This window comes from Anthonomus grandis, chromosome 10 (genome assembly GCF_022605725.1).
Source record: "Anthonomus grandis grandis chromosome 10, icAntGran1.3, whole genome shotgun sequence".
In the NCBI taxonomy this organism is placed as follows: Eukaryota; Metazoa; Arthropoda; class Insecta; order Coleoptera; family Curculionidae; genus Anthonomus; species Anthonomus grandis.
In genome coordinates, this window is record NC_065555.1 from 27,309,189 (window position 1) to 27,326,452 (window position 17,264).

The following is a 17,264-nucleotide window of genomic DNA, read 5'->3' on the forward strand; positions in this document are numbered from 1 at the left end:
AACGATCTCGATTATTTCGATATCCGAAATAGTAAATAAACTAGGATATCAAATTTGCCAGTGTTTACCAGCCCTGCATGTGTTAACAGGGTGTGACACGACAAACGCAATGTTTAAAATTGGTAAAAAAACAGCCTATGACGTATTTTCAAAAAATATACAAACATGTAAAACCCTTTCAAATCTACACTCCGTGCCTATAACTGAAGCAGTTAATATTGCCACAAATTTTGCACTGGTTTTATATAAAAATAAAAACAAGGACATTAACACACTTAATGCACTAAGGTACCAACTCACAACAACTTCGAATAACTCCGCATTAGAACTTCCACCAACAGACGACGCATTTTATCAGCATGTACTAAGGTTAGTGTACTTATAATTTAAATTTAGATACTATTACAAAACAAAACTTATAAACGTTTTAGGTGCATATTGCAACTGCGTATATGGACTTCCAGTCATATACCTATTATGCCTACCCTTGACCCCATTAGTATTGGTTGGACCAAAATTAACCATATTTTGGAGCCCGTTCTAATGACTGCTGATCCCATACCTAGGGATATAAGACAAATATTGATATTGGACCTCTTCTGCAAGGATAAACAGTGCTCTGATAATAAATGTGTATGCCTAAAAGAAGGGTTAAAATGCTGCAGCGATTGTTCCTGCAAAAATTGTCAGAACCATAACTTCCCTGACGTATATGATGATGACGAAGAGGAAAATATTTAGGGTAAATCTCATACAAAACTTTTTTACATCTTACTCCTTATGTTTTTTTTTTAATTTCTAGATGCAAAAAAAAGTTTGCACCGCAAACCTTGGTCATATTTAGACTGGTAGCCCGGGTGCATATTCGTAAATACCCGACGTATAATCCACCCGAAGTAGTTTCGTTACATAGCAGACGCATCAGACTTATTACCTGACGCGTGATCCACTCGAACTAGCTTTATTATATACCAGACGTATCAAACTTATGTAACTGACGTGTTATTTGCTGTATAATAAAATTAGTGAAATTAAAAAAAAGGAATTTTTTTAGTAGTAAGTAAAAGTATTATAAATACTTCTAATTTCATTTATTTCAAAATCGATGAAGAATTTAAAAAAAAAATTGAAAACCAAAATTGTTCACTTTTATTAAAATTTAAAATATTCCTAGGTAAAGTTGGGTCACCCTGAATAAACAAAACTTTTTAGGCTCAATTTTAGACAGATTTATTTTTTTGATTTATTACTTCCATTCCCAAGGCTATATTTTTGCAACACATGTTTTCAGACAATGTGGAGACTTGGTATTTCTTTTCTTTATGCCTCCTGAGGTTCTACCAACAGCAACTTTTTTTTAGTTCCACATTGACGACGTGCTACTGAAGTCGGCTGAACTGTAATCCGTTTACTACGACGACGACATTTGTTTTTGGATAAGTTTTTAGCTGGGATACCTTTCCACTTAAACGCAGTGAATAAACCATTGAGTAAAGTAGTTTTTGAATCTACGTATTTTTTTATATTTTCCAAAATTTTTCGTGTATTATTTCTGGCTATCCGATATTCCACGTATTTTGATGTATCATTTGCCTACTTTTATTCAGCTATTTTTTTACGTAATTTTCGTCCTCACACTCCTTGAGAACTATAATAATATGATATATTATGTATCACTACAAAACAGACCTAATTCCTAAATAACAAAAAATTCCTAAATACTAAAAGACCCGTAAAGTAAACAAAAATCTATCAACATGTGACATCAAAGATGCCAAGATTGTATCTTGTTTTCCTTGCATCCCATGCCTAATTTATAGTCCTAATTATATTATCCTTTTTAATTATTATCTAATTGATCTTCTTAATTACGCCAGTTACGAAAATTCCCGAGTTAGCTATATTTACCTAGAATTTTACTTACCTCGACATCTTCTTTTGACCTAAATTTGATCATAATACATTGAATACCTTCCTCAATTATTGCGTTATACTTATAGTTTTTTGGTAGATCATCTAAATCACGCATTTTTTATTTTATATCTGCTTCCGGAAAACACGTGTTACTTGTTCACAGCCTTGAATTTGAAACCCAAATAAATGATTAAAAATTAAAAGACAAAACACAACACAAAAGATAAATAACAGACGTGTCGTCATCACGAACTTATAACTATACATGGACTGCCAATTCAATGAAAAGTAAATGACCACTACTAGGGGGCCGCCATTTTGCGTGATTGTGTCCTTTCGATGTTGGTCACTCTGACAAATTTTAATTGTGCCAACTGTAGGGAAACAAAACATCTAAAGTTTTTGAGAGGTTATGTTTACAAAAATACAAAATAGAAAGTTACATATTGGTAAGAATTTAAGATAGTTGAGTTAGATCTGTGATTTTTCTGGTACTTCTTTAAGAATTTCATTAAAATTTATGAAAGAAAGTAATCCTTACCTAAAATGAGACAAAGTTTCAATCAACTTAGAATAGATGCGTGCACTTTAAAATATTTGTTTTATCATTCTGATAATCTTGAATCTTATAAATCCTAATACCATGAAAATTCTGATATTCATTTAACTTTTTGCTTGTATTTACTTAACAAATTCAGTTAAAAACACTTATTTTCTTTCTATTTTTACTATTACTTTTTTAAGTTTTACTTTCCTTCCATGTACAGTGTTTCCACATCCACATTAATAGGTACAACCATATATAAGAATCAAAATATAGATGATTTTATGAGGGTTTGTAATTATAAAGGGTTTATATAGAAAAAATCTATTATTCTGTCAACAACTCAATATATTATTCTATTATAAACAACGCAGACGGACAATTCACAATAATTCGGTTTTGAGAAACTGAACCAAATACCTTTAAATAAAGATGGTGATACATTATTTACGTATTAAATAAGGAGAAAGATACATCGCCTGTTCCAGACGATATACCCTAGCGTCGTTTACAAATCGTCAAAAACTAGGCAATCCGTTATACTCACACGTCAAATGTCAACTTCATTACCGTTATTTAATATATTTTTTGTTGGCAACACAAAACATTTTCAGAGTGACCAACATCAAAAGGACACAACCACTATAAAAATGGCGGCCACCATGCAGTGGTCATTTTTGGGTATCGCGGCCATATGCATTAGCAGTCCAGGTATATTTTTAAGTTCGTGGTCGTCATGATATGTCAGGTATTTACCTAACGATGTTCGGGCGCAGCATTTCATTTCAAAAATTTCATAAACAAAATTTCATATTCCTAACTTAAAAACAAAAAACCTTTTCACATTTTTTAAATTCCTTAATTGCCACCAGATGCGCTTATGTTTAAGCTATATCTGTGCAAAAGATCAGATTTCTATGTCACATATTTATGTAAATACAACGGTTTATGTTAAGAAAAACGTAGTTTTTTAATTTGCGCTTGGACACGTTTAAGGGCCATTTTCAAAGTTCGGCCCTACTAAAAAAAGTTGTACTTTCTCATTTTCCATGCTCCAGAAGGTCCTCTACAATATGATATGAGTTTCATTAAGTTATACTTTTGTATCACGAAAAGTCATAATTTTAGGGCGATTTTATTCCAGTAACAAGCCTTTATTTGCGATTACCTGGCGGCACCTTTGAGGCATGGAAGAAATTAAATTATCAATTATATCTTGATCAATATTTTTCCATATATTTTTAATTTCTTCAAAAATGTACTCTTTGTTTTTATAGGTTTTACTTCTAAGTTGCCTATCCACAATTTCCCACAGGTTTTCGATCGGGTTCAGATCGGGCGATCGGGCTGGCCATTTAAGAGTGGCTATTTTATTTTCATTAAACCATTCTTTTATACATTTTGCTGTATGTTCTGGATCATTGTCGTGTTGGAAAACAAAACGTAGCATGGCATATTCCATTCCGCATAAGGATTACATTTTCAAGGATATATTTATACTTAAACCTATCCATAATGCCCTCAATTTGGTAAATTGGTACCATTTCATAGCCAGAGAAACAACCCCACACTAACACGTTGCCACCTCCACGTTTTACAGTACCTTGGACATACTTTGGGTCAAGTCTTTTAGCTGCAATACGACGAACATATTGAACACCATCACTTTTATACAAATTAAGCTTTGACTCATCACTAAAAAGTACTTTTTTCCATTGCTCTGATGTCCAGTGAGCATGTTGTTCTGCAAACAGAAGACGTGCTTTAATATTCTTCTTACTAAGAAGCGGTTTTTTGGCAGGTTTGCATGCTTTTAAGCCTACTTCAACTAGTCTGCGCTGTATCGTTCGAGAGGAAACATTAGAGCCCCCAGCTTCAGCCAGAATTTGCTTTGCTGACAGAAAAGGATTTGCCTGATCTACCCGTCTGTTTTCGGTTAACTACTTTTCCTCTAATTCGATAGTTCTGAATGGTCCTCGACACAACAGATTTTGAAACCCTTAGTTCTTGTTTTAGTACGTATTGTGGTGTTCCCATCTTATACGACGCAAAAATTCTTTCTTTAAGATCAATAGAAAAACTTTTACCACGAGGCATTTTTAAACAAAATATAGATTTGATACCGACCAAAACCGATGTTTATCTACTAATGGTATGAACAATATCGATCAAGTCGCTTTATTTTTGTCCATGAAAAAATGCATAAAAACATACAACAATTTACTAATCTCTTGCTATTCATCACAAGAGGCAAAGAATGTTTAAATACGATTAACAAAGGTATGTACTGATACTACAAAATTGTTCCTAATTATACGAGGTACAGTCACAAAGTTTTTTAGGAATATTATAGCGTCGCTTAATTTTTGTCCGATACTGTATATATATTTTTTCTGATTAACGAAATTTCCAAAACTTTTTTACTAAAATTTGCGTTCGAATAACGGCCGATAAAAATAAACAGTGGGGCTATAAATCAACAAATTAGTCCGTCATAAAATCAATCAGGCGCTACCAAATGTAGGTACGTTTAATTAAATTCGGGAGCTGATAATTTCGGGACAGACTGAAATAATACATTTCAGGGTCGTTACGACTAGAACGGGTCTGAACTGAAAATATGCCTCGAAACTTACGTTTTTGGTTAAATAAAATATATTTTTTTTAACTGCTATAGATACTTTTATTAAATAGTGAACTGAGCCGAAAATACAATAGTATATTTGACAACAATGTGACACATAAATTATATGAAACAGTAAATAAATCGTGGTTATAAATTGCAAAAGGAAATTCTAGTTATAGCAAAGATCTTTCCGATACATCAACTCAATCCCTTTCTGTATTAAATAAAAATAAAGTATAGCCAGCATACAAGCTTTTACTCTATATTTTATATACATCACATATTGAGTAAAAGCTTCCAGAAGCAGGCAGCATGGTGAAATATAGAATCATTCAAAGCAAAATAACTTGCTAATTCAAGTTATAAATTTAAATTCAAATTATAATATGTCCCTAACGTGTGTACAATGTATGGAAATTGTCACTAAACCTTAGTTAGAGTTAAAAAATTAATTAAGAGAGTATTTAAAGCTGCTTGATAACCTAATTTATTATTATTATAAATTTTCTTATAGCAACTGTAATGACTGAAGTTTAATGTTTCGTAGGTAATGTACGAGTAGTCACTAAAAAGTCTATTATACACTAAATTAGCTTTACTGTTACCGATAACGAGTACACTGTAAAAACTGGCTTTGTATTTTTTACTATAATGTTGCGTCGCCCTTTTTTTATAAATTGTAGTCCTAAATTTTGTCTTATTTGTAGCAAGAAATCCTATGGGCATATGAAAGCAAATCTGACAGTATTTTAAACTCGTCAAGTGGTAATTAGTACAATACTGAGTCGTATATTTTACAATGAAATCAGAAAATGTGTCAAAGTGATTGAGAGAGCTATTGCTTTTCATATATTAAGTCTACTCTTAGTCCTTGTTAAAAGTTAATTAATACTGTTAGATACTGTTTGTCCTGTTTAGTGTTCTGTATAGTCTTAAGTGTGTCTAAATGTTAATTATATATGTATAATTTTAATACTATCAAATGTGTTCCCACTATGGAAAACTCCTGGGATAACTGACAAGTGAGTACATTCCATTAGTTCATCTTTAGCTATAATGTTTTTTACGCATATAATACCCAACTCATTTCAGTTAGCACTGATGATGGCTCATACGCCGAAAGCGCTCTACTAAGCTTTTAAAAATAAATTGCTCTGAATATATCTAGTTTGATTAATTTGTATTATCCTTCGAGCAACACAGCCACTTCCCTCTTCTAACTAAGAAATTGCCTAGGAGCCTTCTTAGACATTGAGGGAGCATTTAACAACACCTCATATGACTCAATCAACCCTGCCATAGCTGTACGAGGTATACATCCTATGACAGGCATTTTAGTCAACTAAATGGTAAACCATAGTAAGATGACGGCGAGTATTCTCACCACTGTTGTAGAACATTATATTGGACAGCCTGCTGACACGACTGGAAAGACAGCATATCTTCGCTGTGGGATACGCAGACAACATCGCTCTACTAATACGAGGAGGCAACTAGGTTCATGTATTTAAAAAAAAGCAAAGAGCTCTGAAACTTATCGAGCACTGGCGCATGCAACAAGTATTTTTTTCAGCGTGTTTGGATCTAGCAGGAGCGATGTTAACGACACCGATTGCTGCAATAGAAAATCTGACAGGCCTAAGCTCACTACACAGTAGTACAGCCTACCTAGTAGCCAGACAAAGGATCTCGCAGAACCAGCCGAAGATGCAAAAAAGGCCAGAGATAATCGTATCACAGAATATGGGCAACCATGGTGCTGCAAGAAGGGAAATCCAACTTGCAATGAAGGAGGCCAACAACAGACTCATAGGCCATTATACTGTGTCAAAACCTGGAAAAGGGATATCACACATTGGCACAGATTACCTAAACCAGATGCGAAAGCTTGCGTCGGCACCTTTCAAATTCGTAACCCAAGCGGCGCGGCGTACAAAGACGCGGCTCCAGCCAAAGCGAGGTCTTTACCGGTAGCGGATGATTTCCACCATTGGTCATAGACTTTCCTTTATTTTTTAACACGCATTTTTTTGCACTAGTTGTTCAGTTTCAAAAAAAACTATCTATTAATAAATATTTATTTTAGTCTTATAAATAACTTTACAATATATAATCGAGGGAAATTATTAGAGGGATGATTAAATTTTATTAAACTCATAACGTTTAAATATTTATGAGAAATGCCAGGTTTAGTAGATATTTGATCAAACATTGAAATATTTTTTTTTCTAATTCATAAATAAAATATACAAATTTCTCGCTAGGTATTTTTAAAAGACCAAAAACTTAGTTTCGGTGTTGCTATATGCCTTTAGTTTAGTTAATAAATTTGAAGCATCAAACTTTCCGGATTCTTCTGAAAAACTGATACAAATGGGACATTTATGAATATTTAAAGCATTTTAATTAAGTAACCACAGACATATTTAAAAGCATTTTGTGTGCTTAAACTGTGTTTTCTATAATCACAATCAGAAACAGTTATTGCCTTACATATTTGAGATGACTGCGTAGGCATCACTTCTCTTAAATTTTTATCTGAAACGTTTTTTAGCTCAGCTAGAAGCACGCCTCAATCGTCCTCACAGTTCATATATTCAGAGTGTAAAAAATTCTGACAAAATATTTTTTATGGGCTCTTTGAAATTGAATTGGGGTTGAATTTACACAATTCCCTCCTTGTTGCCTTATATTTCCGAAATAATTTTCAAGACAGTCTTGATTTATTTTTCTGGTTTTTAGGTAGCTAAATCCGCAATTTGAAAGGCGCTGCCATAAAACTTTCAACCCATAGATAGATATCATCCAACGCGAACGAAATTTACACTTTTTTGTCAAATTTTTTCCCTTATTATTGCATATTTCAAGGTTTTTCAAAAATAGCCACATGTGATTTAAAAACTCAACTTGATAATCAAGACCCTGATATGCATTTTTAAATTTATTCGGGTGGGACGTATCTGTAGAATTAAACAAATCAAACAAAGTATTAAATTTATCTATAATTTCAATTGTAGGTAAAGCATCTACAGGAAGTGCTCCTAATGTCATATATGTATTCATTCCACTCGCAACACTATGACTTAAAACTTGAGTGGACAGTTTTACCTTCATCTTTTCAAAGTTATTAGGATATATGTGGGATTTAGTAAGTTTCGGAGCACACCTATACACTTGCTGGCTATCTTTTTCATAAAATTGTTCGACAAACTTCCAAGACGTTACTTTGTTGTCAAAATGAAAATTATTTTTGGCTAAATTATTTTTAGTCGCCTTTAATAAATGTGGAGGGTCAAAAATGTAAACTAATTTCAAATCGCCCAATTGAAATTCAGGATTTTCTTCGTTAACCTTTAGCATTCTAGAGAGCTGTATAAAATTAGAGCCCATATCAGTTACTAAGCCTTGGTTAAATAAACCAGCATCTGATAATTTTTTAACGCATTCAGTTAATATTTTTAAAATATCTGAAGCTTTAAGTTGGGAGTTTACAAAAAAATAAGCTAGTGGTTGCTTCCAGTTATGAAAAAGTCCGCGAACCATAATAGCAGCAACATTTTGTGCTATGATATTATTATTGTCATTTTTTCCAATATCCTCCCAGCCTACAATTTCATCTTTTGCTAAATTAAAATAAAGATAGGACATTAAAGATGTTTCATCAATGCATATGGTACAATACTTATCAAGTTCAGACATAGTTTTAACTTTAATAGCAAGAGAATTGAATGTTTGTTCGTTTAGTCCTGGTTTTGAAACAATACTTTGTATCATTTTTTCCAGAGTACGTTTAGTAGGTAAATTTAATATTTTTGCGAGAAATCTATATGCTTTTGGCCCCAAGAAATACAAGACTAAAGCAAACTGTTTATAACTATCTGGATATCGTTTAGCTTTACCTACTTTATGCTGTAATTTAGCTTGAACTTTTATTATTTCAGATAGAGTTTTATTTAAAAAGCTGTCACATAATTTAATAAAACTATCGAGTTTCGGTTTAATCGCTTTAGCCTGCCCAAATTGCTCTTTTTGTTTTAATATATTTCTTTTTAAACCTCTGACTTGGTATCGCAACTTCAGCTTTCTTGGGCTATTGGCAGTCAATGCAGATGAACTTTGGGTTCCTATGCTTGGTGATTTTATGCTTGTAATATAATTGATGGGCGTATCTTTAGTGCCTGTCACATCTAAAAAATTATTAACTCTAATACTATTTTTATAAATATTTAGATAATGCCTATGCTAATACCTGTGTTTACATATGCCTTTGAAAAATCACTTTGAACAAATTTATAATTGGTCGTTTGGTCAATCATATCTTTATTTGATTTAAGGTTATCCACATCTAGATAATAACAAAGAAAAAAATAAATATTATTAAAAAAGTTTTAAAAATATTTATTTTCTAAAGCACATTTAAAAAAAAATGTCCTTTTAAAAATAAATTTTTATTTGTGTGAAAGTGAAAAAATAAAATAAATATTACAAGACTTGATAAGGCAGGGTAAACCGAGGGCCAAACAGAATAAAAACAAATACTTGACATTTTGCTGAAGAGAAATGTGACTTATTGTTTGCTTTTATTATATACATATGTTAGCGACCTGTAACTCTAAAGAGTTTTTATTTTTTGCATTGTACTAACTATTTTTTTTTATATTAATATTTCTATTATACTTTTAGTCCAATTGATAAACAGCAAACCAAAACCCCCTTTTAATTAGGAATATTTCTAATTAGGAATATTGCTGACAATGCGGTTCTTATATATTTTTGAACCATAGTGAAAAATATTTAAATTTAAGCTTCATATAACAGCACAAGAATTAAGTTTTAAACATAGCAAAATTGCAACTTTCTTCAGCCAATTTCCAATGAGACAGTAAAGAAAGAATTAGGTAACTAAATCGTGTTAAACTAAAAAATAAAAATATATGTTTGATTAAGATTAATAACACAATCAGCTCTTTTTTTAAATTAGCAATAAAAAAAACATAAATTAATAAAAACACATTAAAATGTTATATTTTATTGCTATTGTTAGTTAACCTACCTGATAAAATCAAAATCTTTCGTGGAGGTTCTTCGCTTTCGGATTCCAGATTAACATTAATTTCAGTTTCATCTATTTCCGTCGATGTAAGTACACAAATATGATTACAAAAAAATGTAGGTATAGCGTTTGGAAATAACTTTTTCCCTCCAGTTGAGATATATTTTTCCGCAAAATGCTTTCTACATATTCTGTAATTTTTAAAGTTTTCTTTTTGCAGCAGGTCTTCTCTTTTAGCTGCACGAAGCCAAGCTTCACGTCTAAACAAACGGTGCGTATTATTTTAAAACTAAATAAATTAAATACGTTTACCTTAAAGGATCACTTGGAAGACCAATAAAGGTTACTTCTGTGTTCACAGAAGAACAGCATCTACTTATGCACTTATAACTCGTCATAGTTAAAAAAATATATTTGCGCTCGCACTATGCCACTTCTCAGCGTCACGGGTACCGAAGCAAGCGTGAAACTAAAATAATTGTGCTCCCATACTATTCGATCCGACGTTGAGCAGACGAAAATAGTGGGGAACGCAGATCATGCCACCAGGCTTACATTCGCATCTGGTTTAGGTAATCTGTGACATTGGTTGGAACTTGATTATAAAAACTACTGGGAACAACTGCCAACGCTGGAACTCTTTAATCAACTTTTAAGCAGGCCGTCTTCAGGAAGGGTGAGAACATACTGGGTCACTCCAGGCAAAAACTACTAAAGGTAGCAGGGCTGCTCACAGGCCATGCACTCTGCAGGAAACACTTACACAGATGCCATCGAAAGTATATTATAGTTCCGAACATTTTTTCAAACTTTCAAAATGATAGCTCTAAATCTTGCTTGACTGTTTTGGATGGGCCACACTGTATAGAGTATTTATCTGCTACTGTTTATTTCTCATATTTTACAAAATTATAATGACTCCTTTTAGATAAGAAATCTCTCTTATTGAAACTCTATTCGCAAAATTTAATTTTGATAATATAGATAGTATGTTTTACTGCCTGACCTAGGTACATCGTATTGGGTTGCCTGAAATGATTAATCAAACAAATAGGGTGTGTCGTTTCTGATATTGATGTAGTGGTTGTTAAAATCTCATTAACGATTGAACAAACGCATTAACTTTGGTTAAAAGCTTGTAGTAATCAAAATATATGGAACAGGTACAAAACCTAGTCTATATAATTTGACGTCAAGGGGTAAACATTTCGAAGAAAGTTTTTTTTTTGGAGGATTTATTAATATTTTAATAATGCCGATTATTGATTAAACATTACATTTTTGCTCAAACAAGCGAGTACAGCAAGTAAATGGAATTTTATTTTTGAAAGAACTTGACAAATATTAATTATTATTTATTTGAATATCGATCACTTCATATCGATTTATTAATTAAAATACAATTTAAGTGAATAATGAGCTGCAACTTAGTGAAATATTTTTCTAGCTATTCTTCTAGTGAAATATTATTATAGCATGCTCTGAACCAGATGTTCGAGGTCCTTTAATTATAGGTTCCTCTTTTTATAATGCCTCATTTCTTTACGAATTCATTTTATTTTTTGCTCGATGGATATAAAATAATTGAATATTCACTGGGTAGGACAAAAGGACTCGCTGGAAGACTAAGAAAAAAAATTAAATAAGATTAGTTCTAGCCGAGTTATTCAATTCCAGATTAATAAATAATAATAACAAGAAGAGGAAGGGAATAGTCCAGGTTTTGAATACCAAACTCTCTGCTAACAATCAAATTCTTGCCCTGAACACTTCGGCAGTCCGATACTGATCTAAAAGAGCTAGACCTACCAAATGCTGACCGAGTTTCGATGTCTACACACGAATGCATCAACAGAAAGACTTTATCTGTCTTGGAAAAAAGGTCTTCGGGGAATGGTAAACAAGTTAGGCAGGACTGAAGAGCAATTTCTGAGACCACGACTTCTCTAATCCAACGATAAATTAATTAGCAGTTTAAGATAAATTAATCACCGCGATTAATTTAGATAAATTAATCGCGGGTATATACCTCTAAATCTGCAATACACAGATCTCAAAAAGTCTACAGCCGGATAATATTGACAAATCGTCTTCGTTAGCCCTTAACAACTATTCCAAAAAAAAAATCGCAACAACTATTGATGGGTCAGTATGACCCACTGTATTATTTATTCAAAAAAAGGTAACGAAACTTACAACGTATTTTCTAACATAAAAACAAAAGCATTTTAACAAAAAAAAACTTACTTAGTTAGGGCAAACTTTTACTGCACATTGTTGACAAATAGGCTTTTTACAATTATTGAAAACAGTATTTGTTTTTCGGTCCTTTGACCATGGGCATATGGCACATCTTTTTCGCTTGGACGTTGTTCTAGAGTATCAGTGAGTGGCACAGGAGGTTCTGGAATCTCAGTGTGAAATATATTGGAGCCCATTTCTCGAACCTTTCGAGGTACCTTTGTATTTCCTAGTCTTTTTATGACGAACGGCTTTCATAACGATACCCCTAGCCGCTTTAGAAAATCATAGCGCGTAATTTTTGTTTCATTAGATGCACAGTTATATAAAACATAACTATTAATTCCAGCATAATTCAATATTGCATGAAATAATGCCATTAGCCAACGTCTTGTTCTGCGCGAAGTAGAATAATTTGCGCATTTTTCGTCAAGAGCATCAACCCCTGCTTTAGTCCCATTGTAGTACTCGATTATATCTGGTTTCAATGAAATTTCATTTATCTTATTATCGTGGTGCATACTTGATACTTATATAACTGCTTTATTAGTTTTTGCAACAAATGCTACGATGGTAATCGCCGGAAAAAAACCAAACAGTGAACTTTTAGGTTGTCGCTTACGGCTGGGTTGAAATTCTGGTGGTATTTGACGTTTATTTTTTTTAGAGTGCCTACATAAATAAGCTTATTATTCAGCAGCTCATTTACTATCTCAATTGAAGAGTACCAGTTGTCAGCGGTTACATTGCGGTTGGTACCCATTATGTGCTTTGTCAAACGAAGCACAACCTCCGAAGGATTCGAAAAACGTTTTTCTTTAGAGGCCCGATCTCCAATTTGGGCACCTGTATATACTTCGGCGTTAAACATATATTGGGTCTTTGAATCCTCCAGAATTTGTACTTTCAAGCCATACTTAGCTGGTTTACTAGGGATGTACATACGGAATCCGCATCTACCCCTAAAGGGTACCAACATCTCATCCAGGGTAGCATTATCATCAGGGTTATACATTTCCCGTGCGTTATCCACAAATGTATTAAAAAACTTCTGAAATCGGCGCCAGTTTGTCCAATTTGATCCTTTCCTTCCTGGTTTGTAAATCATCAAAGTGTAAACAACAAAGCAAAAAAGAAAATCTTGCAAGGCTCATTGTAGCTCTAAAAATGTCTCTTCCTGTTCCATCAGTACGCCACATTGACCTTAGATCCTCATGACTAGACTTGAATAAGCCTTGAAGATATAACAAGCCAAAAAATGCTTTTAGCTCATCTTCACTTGTTTTGGCAATAAACGTTGGCTGAAATTTTCTTCTGGCAGCCCTACGTCTTTTGAAACTTTTATATTTGGCCTGACACAGTCCAATTTTTATATTTGTAATTTACAAACTATCTTTAGGATCTTATCATTTATAAGTAAGTTCCATGCTGACTCAGGTGACTTGGGTGGATTGGACAATTCAAAGCCCTTCAAACCTGGTTTAGTGTAAATAATGTTATGAGCTGCGGCTCTTCCACGTGTTGCTGCTCCTTTTGACCATCTTGTTTCCATCCTTTCCAACCCAAGACGTAAAATTAATTAGAGGTTGATCTTCCTGAGAATCATCATTGCCAGAAACCCCAGAAGCCTCACTCAGAGAATCATGTTCACTAAATAGCTCGCAGTCCTCTTCAGAATCATCGTTTTTATCTCCATTCTCCAAAATTTTTCTAAGAGCGTCCTGTTCATTCTCAGCAATTTCCAAGGGCACATTGGCGCCATTTTTATCATCAGAACTCATTAGTTTATTCACGTTTTCGAGGTCCTGACAAAAATCGTCCTTTTTGAATAATGTCTAAAAGCTCCGCATCCGTGTATAATTTGGAATCCATTTTTATGGATAACTAGATACAAAAATTACAATAAACACTTGTTCGAAACAATTTTTATGCAAAAAAACTTACCAAAATAATTATTTCATAAAGTGCTAAATTGAAAATATTTATAACGCAACAACTACCGCTGGGTCACTTTGACCCATTTTCGTAAATTCGGCCACAACGAAGCTGCATTCCTACGTAGTTAATGTGCTAATAAAAGTAAACACGCGCGCTAGACAAAGTCGTGAAACCTTGTCACAGCTTAACTACAAACAGTCACAGTGTCATTGTCATCACAGTCACCTTGTCACAGCTTAACTCCGTAGTTAAGCTGTGACCTTGTCCCCAAGTTACAAAATTGGAGGGGGAAATTTCAGTTTAAAGGCGTCTCTGGGTCAATTTGACCCCGTCAATAGTGGTTAGGGGTTAAAACAGCTTAGAGTTGGTTACCTCTAGCCAGAGATCGATATTTTCTTTATGACCGAAATTACGACAAATATTGCCTTTTACTTAAAGTCGAAAATAGAGGCAGCAAATGTAATATGGTGGGTGAGTCGATAGAACACATCATTGCAGGTTGCCAATAATTTGCAGATGCCTATCTAGGATGACACAACAAGCTGCTGAAATTATTTATTAACAACTGGCTCTCAAAAATAGTTTCGTTAAAAGCTGTCCGCCTTATTATAAATACAAGTCACAAGCGGTTTTAGGAACACGCCCAATGGTGCCATACTGGGATTGACGACATATAGAACAGTCACAGCCACGAAATGATAACATCGGCAACATGACTTTCAGATTTTCAGTTCTCATGGGACTTAATGGCAAAGTATATAGATTTCAACACAAGTTGTTGTTAGACTGTGTTAATGGGGATCGTTTAAATTCCTCCTTTAAATTTGAGTTTTTAAGTGAAATTTCGGAAAGGAAAGTAAATGTAGCTATTATTAAGAACTCACTAAGTCTTAGTAACATCTCCCAGCCAATGTCGGTGTGTTATATACTATAAAAACAGTGATAAATGGTTATAAAGATAAACACCTTGTTTGTCAACAGAAACAGGTGGAGCCGGTCGGCTTTTTAAGTGGGCCAATGTGCTATTTATCAATTTTCAAGTTTATTTTACATATCACTTTTAAGATTTTTGTGTTGTGCTTTTATCCGTGTGATTTGGGATTTTTTGTGAATATTTTGTGTTCCGCTAAAGCTAGAAATTTATCCCTAAGAGCCAAGGTTAATGCTTTATTCACATCAAAAAATGTAGGTTTTGTTACTAATACCCCTAGTATTACTAAATACAAGGTGGCCATTTGAAAACGAAACAGAGCCTATTTTGGGTCCCTTAGAATATTTGCGAAAAAATCCTCAGACCCGTCAATTTTTGATTCAAGGGGGAAACATTTTTTTGCTAGTTTCGCCCCCCTGAGGGCAAAGCCCTAGCGGGGGTGACAAGGGCCCCCAAAATTTTAAATGGAACGGGAGGTCGACCTTATTTTGAAGGTATTTTTATGTGAATTATAACCATAAAGTTTTAAATCGTTACTGTTTGCCTAGTCGATACAGGGGCTAATAAAAGTTACAAAAAAATGTTAAAAAGTATAATTTTAAATAAAAGGCTTAAAGATAAAATCAATCAAGTAAATGTTCAAAATATTGTCCTTCGACTTCCATACAATAATACAGGTTTTGGTCAAACCTTTCCCGTACATTTTGCAAAATTTCTGGGGTGATTTGACGACATTTATCAATTATTCTTTGTCGCAAATGGTCTAGCGATGTTGGCTGACTAGCATAAATTTTAGTTTTTAAATGGCCCCATAAAAAAAAATCTAACGGGCTTAAGTTCGGGGAATGAGGAGGCCATTGAATAGCTCCTCTTCTTCCAATCCATTGCCCTGGAAACGTTTGGTCCAAATATTGACGAACCCTTGCAGCATAGATGGGACGCCATCTTGCTGACGATTTTCCAAGTACTCGTCGTTATTTTCTAGTATCTCCACTAATGCTGGATGAATTGTATTTTCTAATAACTCCAGGTACATCTCTCCTGTTAAATTGCCAGGTAAAAAAAGGGGCCTACGATATGTTTACCAAAAATGCCAGCCCAAACATTTAATTTTTCAGGATGTTGTGTATCACGAAATATTCTGGGATTTGAATCAGCCCAATAGCGACAGTTGTGATGATTCACAGTACCGTTTAGGAAAAAGGAGCATGTTGGGAAAAGTTTAGTTATCCCAACAAAAATGCACGGTACGTGCTGACTGAACAAAATAAGTTTGCATGTGTAAAGCCATTTTTAGTCAGTTATGTGGCAACACTGCAACGAATCGTGTCAATCATGTCAGTGAGTCTATGTGTCACCTGTCACCAAGTGAGTTACATTTTGTTAAGCCTGAAGGCAAGGACGCGTCCTTATAAGCGTCCCTATAAAACGTAGTAATTCCCTTTAAAGAAGTTGTAAATAAAATGTAAATAGTGTAAATATTAAAAATACAGTCCATTATTTCAAGAATCGGCCACAACAGAGCATTCGTCAGAAAAACATACATTAAATAGAAAGTGTGGATCATTGGCGGCTTGTTCAGATATAGTTTCACAAAATTGTACTCGCCTATCAAAATCGTCTTCGTTTAGTTCTTGTACGAGATGCATTTTGTATGGATGAAACTTGTTTTTTTTTTAATATCTTCTGAATGCTGCTTCTCTTAATACCAGACACGGTTGATAACTTCCTTGTGCTCAGTGTAGGATCTTGCACAATATGGCCTAAAATAGCTACTTCTGAAGCTTCATTCACCACTGGATTATCCATTTCGCGGTTTTTATTAGCCACAGACCCGCTTTCCCTAAATTTTTGAACCAATTACAAAATGTACTTGCGATGGATCTGTCGATTAGGGTGTTGTAGTGTGTTAAACAGCTGGGCAGTTCTATTAGCATTTTCATTGTTCGCAAAGGAAAGAGAAATTATTTTAACTCTTTCAGCAAGTGAATAAACCATTATCACACTCAATGTTGTA

General features: G+C 33.7%; 1 protein-coding gene and 1 long non-coding RNA gene across 3 annotated transcripts in view; one reads left to right on the forward strand and one right to left on the reverse strand.

Annotated features, from left to right (window-relative positions):
- The window catches only part of LOC126741031 (probable phospholipid-transporting ATPase IM), a 374,205-nt gene that overhangs the window by 7,409 nt on the left and 349,532 nt on the right, over positions 1-17,264 (forward strand). The window lies entirely within an intron of this gene.
- On the reverse strand, positions 9,146-10,713 carry LOC126741034 (uncharacterized). The gene is made up of 3 exons (XR_007662091.1): positions 10,138-10,713; positions 9,334-9,429; positions 9,146-9,271 (listed from the first exon to the last, which is right to left on the reverse strand). It is a non-coding gene; the product is annotated as an uncharacterized LOC126741034 (long non-coding RNA).